Here is an 11,468-nt window from a genome sequence, read left to right on the forward strand (position 1 = left end):
TTATACAGGTACTTTATTCAACAAAAATAATCTGTTGGTAAAAGCCAATAATTCTATACAACAAAGCTTACAGGTTATTGGTACCTCAAATCATGGCAATAAATTATATGGAAATTTCTAACATAAAGCAGGTGTCAGTAACCAGTCTTTTTGTGGGAATTTACATTTAAACAAAAGCTAAATTAGGAAGTGATTATTTTAACAAAAATGATCTTTACAAAAAAATAATCCATACAATTCCTATAAATGACAGTCATCCATTATGTACTGGTAATATTATTTGATATTAATTTATATAATCTTTCCAGGAACCATCTATTATATGAAGTTATACAATTAAAACCTTCTAATTAAAATTTTGGTATTGAATTGAAGCATTATAATTTTCAAAATATATTAGAAATAGTAACACATAAACATAAGGCCTCAAATGAGCCTACTTCTTTTAGAATCATAGAACCTTGAGCATATCTTAGATATCTAATATAAACTCTTTGTTTTCATAGTGAATAAACAGATGTCCACAGAAATTTATTTAGGCAATTAGGTAATGACAAGATTAGGAGCAGAACTTGCGTCTCCTAGCTAGTTTAGATGTTAAAATATGGACTTCTGTATCTAGATGTTTGGTGTTGTTTTGGGTCTTGTGAAATATGATAAATTTATGCCCAGATTGAGAGCTTATCATGAGCAAAATCTATATACTATTGCCTTCTATTCAAAATAAATAAAATTGGCAGTTCTTCCTCTAATATAAAGAAAGCTTCTATCAAACAGATCCTCTCCTTGCTCCCCATTAGGTAACAACTAAAAACTCTGGACAAAATTAAAAGTTCAACCACCTAAAGGTTCTAAAGAGTTGAGTTGACAAAAGCAGACAGATTTTAGAGGGAAACTAAGAATTGGAGGCAATAATCTTCAGAAGATGAATTTTCTCTATTTGAGACTTCACTCTGAGGTCAAACACAGTTGTGGCACAGTGAAAAGTGGCTAAAATCCTGAGAAAATGTCTGCCATTTTCCTGTAGAGAGGAACCAAGAGAAGGAGACAAGGTAAGCATAGTTGCCAGAAAGAGAATATCAGAAAGGAGGAAGCCAGATAGGGCAAATCCAAAATTCTGTGTATAAACTCTGCCCAAATCTCTGGCTGTCCCTAGAACCACACATGTGCTGAGCTGATTGAAAGGAGTGTAAATTGAGACAGATCTGAGCTGCAACCCACCACAGGCAAGGCAGAGGTTGCTGTCTGAGTCTAACCAAACTAACTGCCTGCTAAAACAAAAACATCAAGACTATTCAGAGGAATATAACCAAATTCAGTCTCTGCAACATAACCAACACACTTTCTAGGATACAATCCAAAATTATTTGACATATGAAGAGCCAGGAAATGTATCTTAATCTCCAGAGAAAAGATAATCCACAGGGACCAATTGTAAGATGGTCAGTACGTTACCATAATCAAACAAGGATTTTAAAGTGGCTATTAAAACCATGCTCAAATATATAAATGAAAATGTGCTTGTAGTGAATAAAATGATAGGAAAATTAGCAAAGAAATTATAAAAAAAAGAAACAAATGGAAATTTTAGAACTAAGAAGTGCAATTTTAAAAATTTATGTGATGGATTAAATAGCTACATGAAGATAACAGTAAAAATATTCAGTTAACTTGAAGATCGATAAAAAATATTCAATCTGAAGAAGAGAGAGGAAAAAAGGTGGAAATAAAGTATAAAGAGCCTCAAGTACTTGTAGTACAGTATCAAAAGGGTAATTGGAGTTCCAGAAGAAAAAGAGAGAAAGAAAATGAAGAAGAAAAACATATAAAGAAGTAATGAGCGAAAACTTTCCAAATTTGCTGAAAGACAAAAATTTACTATCCAAGCACCTCAGTGAATCTGAAACAAGATAAATATGAATAAAATCAAGCCTACAGATATCATAGTCAAACTGCTGAAGATCAAAGTCAAAACACCCCAAATAAGAACACAAAGTTCTTAATAAATGTTTGCTGATTTTAAAAATAATGCTGAAAATATAATTCTGAAAACATTTTGTTGTCTTGAGTTTTTATTACATATTTATGAACAATTTTAGGTATTGATAGGAAACTTTATTGAAAAAAGTATGCCAATAGAATTGCTGTGAAAAACTGAGGAAAAAATTTTAGTCATGGGTTTACTAAAAGTAACATAATTTTTTAAAATATAAAATCAAGAGTAAAAATAAATCCATAAAATATTATTTTAGATAGCGTTTTGGAACATGGAAGTTATATTTCAGGCTTTTGACTATAGCCAAATTATTTATATTATTTATTGAATATTTTAATCAAATATATTTAAAAAATAGACTCTTGAGCAGGTGAAGATTTGAGATTATAGATGTATAAGCAATTTTTAAATTTCTTAACTCTAAACAGAAAAGAGGTTCAGACCAACAGCATGATCTAGTACAAAATTAAGTAGGATGATATTGGGAAGGTCCGGGTTCTAGTACTGGTTCTAGCCTTGAATATAACCTTGACTGAGTCACTAAACCTCATTTGAGTCTCAATTTTCTCATATATAAGATGTGGACGTCACATTTTCCATTGTAAATAATAGAGTAGTGGTTAAGAGAGCGAACACTTGTGCCAGACTGGTTCGAATTCTGGCTCTCTCATGTGTAAGCTATGTGACCTTGAACTAGTTAACCACTTCATGTTTCCTTATGTTTATGTATTTCCTTATCTAAAAAATGCGACAATATCTTCTTCACTGAATTAAATGAAATAATACATGTAAAATGCATATGCCAGTGCCCAATTAGTGTTAGCAATTAGCTGTTTTAAAAAATGACCCTGCAATGTGAGGTACAAATGAAAGTGAATAATAAATAAAATAAATATATTAAAAAATAATAAATATAATTCCCTTTGTGTATATCAGAACTCTGAGGCAGGAAAATACTAAGGGTATGCCTAAGAAAACAGAATAAGTCAGTAATGGAAGCAGAAATAATAAAAAAATAGATTTTGTTTCATGTATAGGTGACAATTCACAAAAATAAAATTTAAGACATTAAAAAATCAGTTAATATTTTATCTATTTACTTAATTTTGATTTTAAAATACTACTTGGAAATAGTTAAATAACTAGTCGAGTGCTTCTACCTGAAATTTTTTTTCTCTACAAACATCTTGTTATAAATAAAAGTAAGCTATACTGTCTCAGCGTTCCACCCCTCAAAAATGTATTTTTTTTTCCTATGCCACTGATAACACAAAAAGTGCAATGGCAGAACTAATTAAAAGATGTAATTATTAGCATAAATCTTTTGTGTTTTTAAGTGCACTACCACACATTGTGGAAAAATATCATTGCCAACTGAAATTCAAAGCAGAGGATTCACAGCTTGATGAATTATTTGAACAAGTTTATCAGTAAAGGATATACTCACAAGTGCTGAAACTGTCTAGAGAGCCTAGAACTATGGTTCTCTTTCTGAACAAACCATTGCCAACTACTAGAAATGACATTTCAACAGTTTTGGTAATAATTACTGCTTAGAGATGTGGAGTTTCTCTTCCGAGGAGTTTAAAGCACTAGTGACCCCAGGGCTTAAATTTCCTTCTCTGTATATTGGGATATAGAGACAATGATTTGCATGTCTCATATCTTAAAGCTGTAAAATGCATATTAAAATGCATATTTTTCTCTAAATTTAATATACTTTACTCAAATACTTCACATATTTACTAGGTCCCTTATTTCCTTTCCCTGAATGTATTTTAAATACTGCTTAATGAAAACAAAAGCAACTATAATGCTAGGGAGTCAGGCAAGTAATTAGGTGGTATTTTTAAGAGTAAATTTTATTTTTAAATATTCTTAAATGTCTTGTCAAATGAAAACAGCCTATTTTAAACCTCATTTTAATTATTCCTTCCTTAGAATTTTGTATTCCTTGCATGTCTTTTGGGAGCTAAAATTACACTAAAACACAAAGAAATCTGAGGTAACTAAACAGTGTCAAGGAGTTTTGTCCATCTGTTTCACTCTGCCCTACAGAGAGTATTCCCAGACTTGGAGATGTAATAAATGGTCCAGGATATCTTTAGCACTTAAACAATGTTGTCTATATTTGCATTTAGAAGATACTACTAATTTTTTCATACCAAAGAAGGAAATGTTTTCTATTAAACATTTAAAATGTTCATCCTTTTAATATAATAGTCTAGTTGTATTGAAAAAAAGTAGAAGGCCTGTCCAACACCATAAACAAATCACAGCAAAAGAATGGCTGAATATTAAAAGAATAATAATGGTGACTGTGGAAAATATGAAGTAGAAAATAATTACTGTGGATGGAGCATGAGATCTGGACTCAACCTGAACTGGTCTTAAAACTGAGTATAGCTCAGGAAGTAAAACTGAGTCCCTATTGTCTCATCTCTGACCTGGGAATAACGCCACTGTGCAGTTGTGACAATTAAATGACATTGAACTTGCAAAGCACGTAGCAAAACTATCTGAAAACCAGTAATGACTCAAATGTTCCCCACTCCTGCCAGTGTACTAAGTCTGCCTTCTGTACCTAGTACATTAATATTTATGATTGATGTTAGTTCCACCTGGTGTGCTCCATCTGGAAGGACTTAACATTGCAAGAGGGTTCAGGGAAGTAAAATAGATGCAAAAATATTAGAAAATGGAACTATGTATGGGTAAAACAATTATGGAGTAAGACTTCTTACTAGAGAAAGGATTAGAGGTAAGGATTTCTTCAATCATCAGGTAGTTATAAAGAGCATCTTCTTTGAAAGCTTCGTATTAGCTGTTAGGAACTTCCGGGATCTCTGAGCATTCCCTTTCTCTAAATGCAGATTGATGACAGTAGTGAGAAAAAGAAATAATCCTTCACTCACCATCAATCAGTTTGGTCCAAATATAAGCTACGTTATCAAGTAAAGAGTTCTAGAGTTCTGCCACTCAGGCTCTCATTATGTGACAAAGAATCACAGTTCAGATAAGCTGTCAATAGACAAAAAAATTTCTCCTCAAAAAAGGAAGTTTGGGTGGGTGCTATAAAGCAACAGACTCTGGGGCTGTACTCAAAAGAATGAACTGAGCACAAATGTCTCTCATATTTGAAAACATGTAACATCAACAACAAAAAGAATAAAAACCATTAGATTTCATTACTGGTACTACCCAAGAGGAGAGGAAGAAAATAAGTATGTAGTTAGGATTTTGCATTTTGACTCATATTCCCATAGCTCCTTTCTTAACTCTTCCTTTTTTTTGTTCTTAAGTGTTCCTTTCCATTGCCAGATTTTCATCAATATTTAGGAACTACTGCAACTATTTCAATACTCCTTAGACAGTAATGCAAAAACCCAAAATTGGCCTGAGATGTTACAAAACATAAAAATTGGCCTAGCAATTGCTGTTGCTGAAAACAATGTTTCTCAACCCCACAGTAGCCTCTCTAATGTGTTTGATATGTATCCTTTAATGTTCTTTTAAACATGTATTATGTGTATATATTTTTAATGTTTCCATAAAGTATCATATAATAGATATTTATCTACTCCCCCCACCTCCTAGAACCATTAATGCTTATTCATATTGCCAAATGGAATTCTGGTCTGTTGCTTCTAATTTTGGCATGGTATATACTCTGTAGCAATGGTTCTCAAAATGTGGTCTTCAGATCCCATGGAGTCCTCAAGAGATTTTTTCAGAGTGTATGTGAAGTCAAAACTGTTTTCATAATAGTTGTAAGACATTATTTCCTTTTTCACTGTGTTTGTATTTACACTAGGGGTTTGAAAGCAAAGGTGGGTAAAACTACTAGCACTGTAGTAAATATCAAAAGAGGAGCCACAAAGTGTACTAGTACTCATTGTATTTGTCACTGCCATACACTTGCAGTTAAAGACAAAAGGCATTTCACTTAATGCCTGCAATGAAGCAATAATTATCAATTTTAACAAATTTCAACCCTTGAGTGTATGCCTTTTTAACATTCTGGGAGACCAAATGGGAAGTATACAGGAAGCCTTGTGGCCACATACCGGTGTGTAATGTTGCCTCAATCAGTGGTACAAGCTGGATAAGCTTATTTTTTACAAGGAATACCATTTTTACTTGGATGAATGGCACAGTATGGTTATTCAGATTTAGGTATTTAGCAGACACTGTCTCAAAAAAGAAAAAGGTAGCCTGTTACTTCAAGGAAAACAATGGACATTATTTTTGTTGTCAATGATAAAATTCAAGCTTTCAAGCAAAATTTAGAATCTTGGAAAACTTGTATCAGTCACCATGAGTTTGACAGCTTTTTGACACATGGAAGACATTTCCTGAGATTAGTGGCAATAGTACAGAAAGGTGGTTGTATATGACATGTCAGCATTTTGATGTTCGGCATACCTCAGTGAACCAGTGTTTTCCAAGTGACCATTGTGTGATGATATACTACACATGTATAAAAGATCTCTTTAAAGTACAATATAGACCAATTGATTTTAATATACCAGAGTATAGAAAATTAATTGATTTGGCTTCAGATTCTACATCACAACTAATTTTATTTACTTATTTCCACTTTTTTATTGCAGTAAATTATACATAACTTAAAATCTATCATCTTAACCATTTTAAGTGGTAAGCTCAGTGGTATAAAATGCATTCGTAACATTGTGCAGCCAGTTAAGGATATGCAGATTATGACCTGAATGAAGAAGACACAAGCCACCCACACAGGGTTGGCAGGTGGCTCACTCAGCATCCCAGCTCCCACTTTGGGGAAGTAAAAACCCCAGGGTCCTTTGACTGAAGGCTCAGTTTCAATACATTCACACAAAGGAAGTAAGGTCACAAGATTTATTACTTACAGATCCCAGAAAAAGGGCGGCTGGGTGCAAAGAGCCAGGGGAAGGGAAGTCCTCTGTCCCCGCTCACGAGTGAGCAGGAGATAAGAGAGCAGGGTAGCAAGCACCATTACTATAAGGTGGTGGGGGTGGAGGTCACTAACTTTTTGCTGGATCAACTCTAAGTGGTTATTTTAAAAGGTGCCCAGGGGAAAGCAAACTGGGAACTTGTGGTAAGAATTCTAAGCTCAGGTCCTTATCTAAATATCCAGACTCTGGATGTGAGCAGAGTTGTCATACCGTTAAATGACCAGGCAACAACTCAAAATAGCTGTTCTCTCATCACAACTACCAGCCATCTCCAAAACTTTTATCATCTTGTAAAACTGCAACTCTAAACCCATTAAACAATAACTATCCATTCCTTCCTACTCCCAGTCCTTGGCAACCACCATTCTACTTTCTGTCTCTATTGTTTTGTTAAAAATTGAAATATAGTTGACGGACCATATTATGTTAGTTTCAGTTACGTTAGTTACATAATGATTTGACATCTGCATACATTATGATCACAATGATAAGTCTAGTAACCATGTGTCCCCATACAAACTTACTACAATATTAGTGACCATATTCCTTATGCTGTGTATTACATCCCCGTGACTTATTTATTACATAACTGGAAGTTTGTACCTCCTAATCCCCTTCACCTATTTCACCCACCCCCTCACCCTTCTTTCTTCTGGCAAACACCTGTTTGTTTTCTGTATCTATGTGTCTGTTTTTGTTTGTTTTGGTTTTTATATTGGATGTGGAATCACACATGAGTGAAAGTTCAATATATTTTTCTCTGTCTGACTTATTTTACTTAGCACAAGATCCCACAGATCCATACATGTTGTCACAAATGGCAAGATTTCATTTTTGTGGGCTAATATTCCATTGTGTGTGTGTGTGCATATATATGTGTGTATACATATATATACACACAGTAGAATATATATATATATATATATAATATTCTATATCTATAGAGATACCACATTGTCTTTACCCGTTCATGTATTGATGGGCACTTAGGTTGCTCCCATATCTAGGCTATTGTAAAAAAATACTGCAATGAACATTGGAGTGCACATACCTTTTTGAATTAGTGTTTTTATTTTCTTCCAATAAACACCCAGGAGTGAAATTGCCAAATTGTGTGGTAGTTCTAGTTTTAATTTTTTGGGGAGTCTCCATACTGTTTTCCATAGTGGCTACACCAATTTACATTCTCACCCATAGTGCATGAGGGTTCCCTTTTCTCCACATCCTTGCCAACATTTGTTATTTGTGGTCTTTTTGATGTCTGCCATTCTGACAGGTATGAGGTGATATCTCATTGTGGTTTTGATTTGCATTTCTCTGATGATTAATGATGTTGAGCATCTTTTCATGTGTCCCTTGGCCATCTATACATCTTCTTTGGAAAAATGTCTACTCAGGTCCTCCACCCATTTTTAAAATCAGGTCCTTTGTTTTTTTGATGTTGAATGTATGAGTTCTTTATATATTTTGGATATTAATCCCTGATCAGATATATTGTTTACAAATATCTTCTCTCCTTCAGTAGGCTGACTTTTCATTATGTTGACAGTTTCCTTCACTGTGCAAAAGCTTTTTAGTTTGATGTAGTCCCATTTGTTTACTTTGGTTTTGTTTCCTTTGTTTGCAGAGACATATCAAAAAAAAATATTGCTAAGACTAATGTCAAAGGGTGTACTGCCTATGTTTTCTTTTAGGAGTTCTATTATTTCAGGCCTTACATTTAAGTCTTTAATCCATTTTGAGTTTATTTTTGTATACGGCGAGAGGAAGTAATCCAGTTTGATTCTTTTGCATGTAGCTGTCCAGTTTTCCCAATACCATTTATTAAAGACATTGTCTTTTCCTCATTGTCTATTCTTACCTCCTTTGTTGTAGATTGACCATATAAGTGTGGGTTTATTTTGGGGTTCTCTGTTCTGTTCCAATGATCTTTGTGTCTGTTTCTGTGTCAGTATCATACTGTTTTGATTACTGTAGCTTCATAGTATAGTTTGCAATCAGGGCTGTCTCAATGATTTTGACTAATCTAAGTATTTCATATAAACGGAATCATACAGTATTTGTCTTTTTGTGACTTGTTTCACTTAGCATAATGATCTTCAGGATCATTCATGTTGAAGCATATGTCAGAATTTCCTTCCTTTTTGAGGCTGGATAATACTCCATTGTATGTATATAGCACATTTTGGTTATCCATTCACCCATTGATGGACACCTGGGTTGCTTCCATGTTTTAGCTATTGTGAATAATACTGCTACGAACATGAGTGTACAGATACAACTAATTTTATTTTTAATAAACAGCTTTGAGGTATAATTGGCATACAGTAAACTGCACATACTTAAATTGTATAATTTAATCAGTTTTGAAGTATAATACATATACAGTCATGACAAGGTCACCAAAATCAAATAGTAAACATATTCATCATCCCCCAAAATTCTCTTTTTAATCCCTTCCATCCATTCTTCTCTGATCTCATCCCCAAGCAATTACTATCTGCTTTCTGCCACAATATGGTAGTTTTCTTTTACTAGAGTTTCATATAAATCATAAAACTGTTTTCTAAATGGTTTTTATCAGTTTACATTGCCATCAGAAGCATATGAGAGTTCCAGTCTCTCCAGATGTTACCAATACTTGACATAGTGTTTTTAATTTTAATCATTCTGATATGTGTATGGTGGTATCTCACTAAAGTTTTAATTTTCATTTCCCTAATGACTGTTGATGATGAAGATCTTTTCATGTGCTTATATGCCATCTGTATATCTTGATGAATTAGCTGTTCAAATCTTTGCTCTCCCCTCCCTTTTTTATTGAGTTTTTTTTTAAGGTTGAGTTCTTAGAGTAATTTATATATTCTGGATACAAGTCCTTAATCAGTATGTGATTTGCAAAGATTTTTCTCCTAGTTGTGGGTTGTCCTTTTTTCTTTTTTGATGGTATTTTTTGAAGCACAAAATTTTAAAATTTTGATGTAAATTATCTATTTTTTGTCATGTGATTTTTGTGCCATATCTAAGAAACTATTACCTCAAGATTCACTCCTATGTTTTCTTCTAAAAGTTTTATAGTTTTAGCTCTTACATTTAGGTTGGTGATCCATTCTGAGTAATTTTTTTATATGGTGTGAGGTAGTAGTCAAATTTAATTCTTTTGCATGTCAATATTCAGTTGTCCTAGCATCATCTGATTATTCTTTCCCCATTAAATAGTATTTTCCCCCTTGATGAAAATATTAAGTGTCTTTTGAAGAGCAGAAGTACCTTAATTTTGATAAAATCCTATTTATCAATTTGTTCTTTTATGGATTGTTTTTGGTGTCATATCTAAAACAACTTTGGGTAATCCAAGGTCACACAGTTTCTTCTGTTTTCTTATAGGAGGTTTATAGTTCTAAGTTTTATATTTAGGTTTATGATGCATTTTGAACTAATTTTTGTATAGCATGAGGTATGAATTGAAAGTGGGTTTTTTTTTTGGCATATGTTCAATTGTTACAGCATAATTTATTGAAGATTATTCTTTCTCTACTGAGTTGCTTTTGTACCTTTGTCAAAATTCAATTTTCCACATAAGTGTGAGTCTACTTACAAACTATCTATTCTATTTTATTGGTCTATTTGTCTATCTTTAGGCCACTACCACACTGTCTTGATTTCTGTAGCTTTATTTACAAATCTTGAAATCAGGTAATGCGAGTGTTCCAATTTTATTCTTTTACAAGGTCGCTTTTGGCAATTCTAGGTCCTTTGCATTTCCATATGAATTTTAAAGTCAGTTTCTACAAAAAATTGGCTGTTGATATGATTGGGTTTGTGTTGATATCATAATATTATGATTGGGATTAATCTATAGCTTACTTTGGGGAGAACTGTCTTCTGAATCATGAACATGGTACATCTATCTCTTCATTTATTTAGGTCTTTAATTTCTTTTAGCCATTTTTTTATAGTTTTCAGTGTACAGGTCTTTCGTATCTTTTGTTAGATTTATCCCTAAGTACTTCACATTTTTAAAAGCATTTGTGAGTAATATTTTTAACTTTCAATTTCATTTGTTGCTAGTATATAGAAATGTAATCTACTTCTGCATATTGATGTTATATCCTGTTATATAGGATATATATATCCTATATAATGTTTGGTAAACATTATTTCTAGCAGCATTTTTTTTTTTAGATTACATTGACTTTCTGAATAGATGATCATATTTTCTGCAAATAAAAAGTTATGTATCTTCTTCTCAATCTTGGTGATTTTCATTTCTTTCTCTTGCCTTAATAAGAACCTCCAGTACAACACTGAATAGACATGGTAAAAGGAGACATTTTTTATTCCCAATCTTAGCAGAAAAACATTCAGATTTTCACCATTATCATGTTACTTGTACTTTTTTGTAGATGCCCTTAATCAGGTTGAGTAAACTTCCTTCCAATCTATTCATCGTATTATTTTTCTTTTACAGTTGTTAATATAGTGAATTTCATTGTTTGCTTTCAAATGCTGAACCA

This window comes from Balaenoptera physalus (genome assembly GCF_965194825.1).
Source record: "Balaenoptera physalus genome assembly, chromosome: 15".
Taxonomy (NCBI): domain Eukaryota; kingdom Metazoa; phylum Chordata; class Mammalia; order Artiodactyla; family Balaenopteridae; genus Balaenoptera; species Balaenoptera physalus.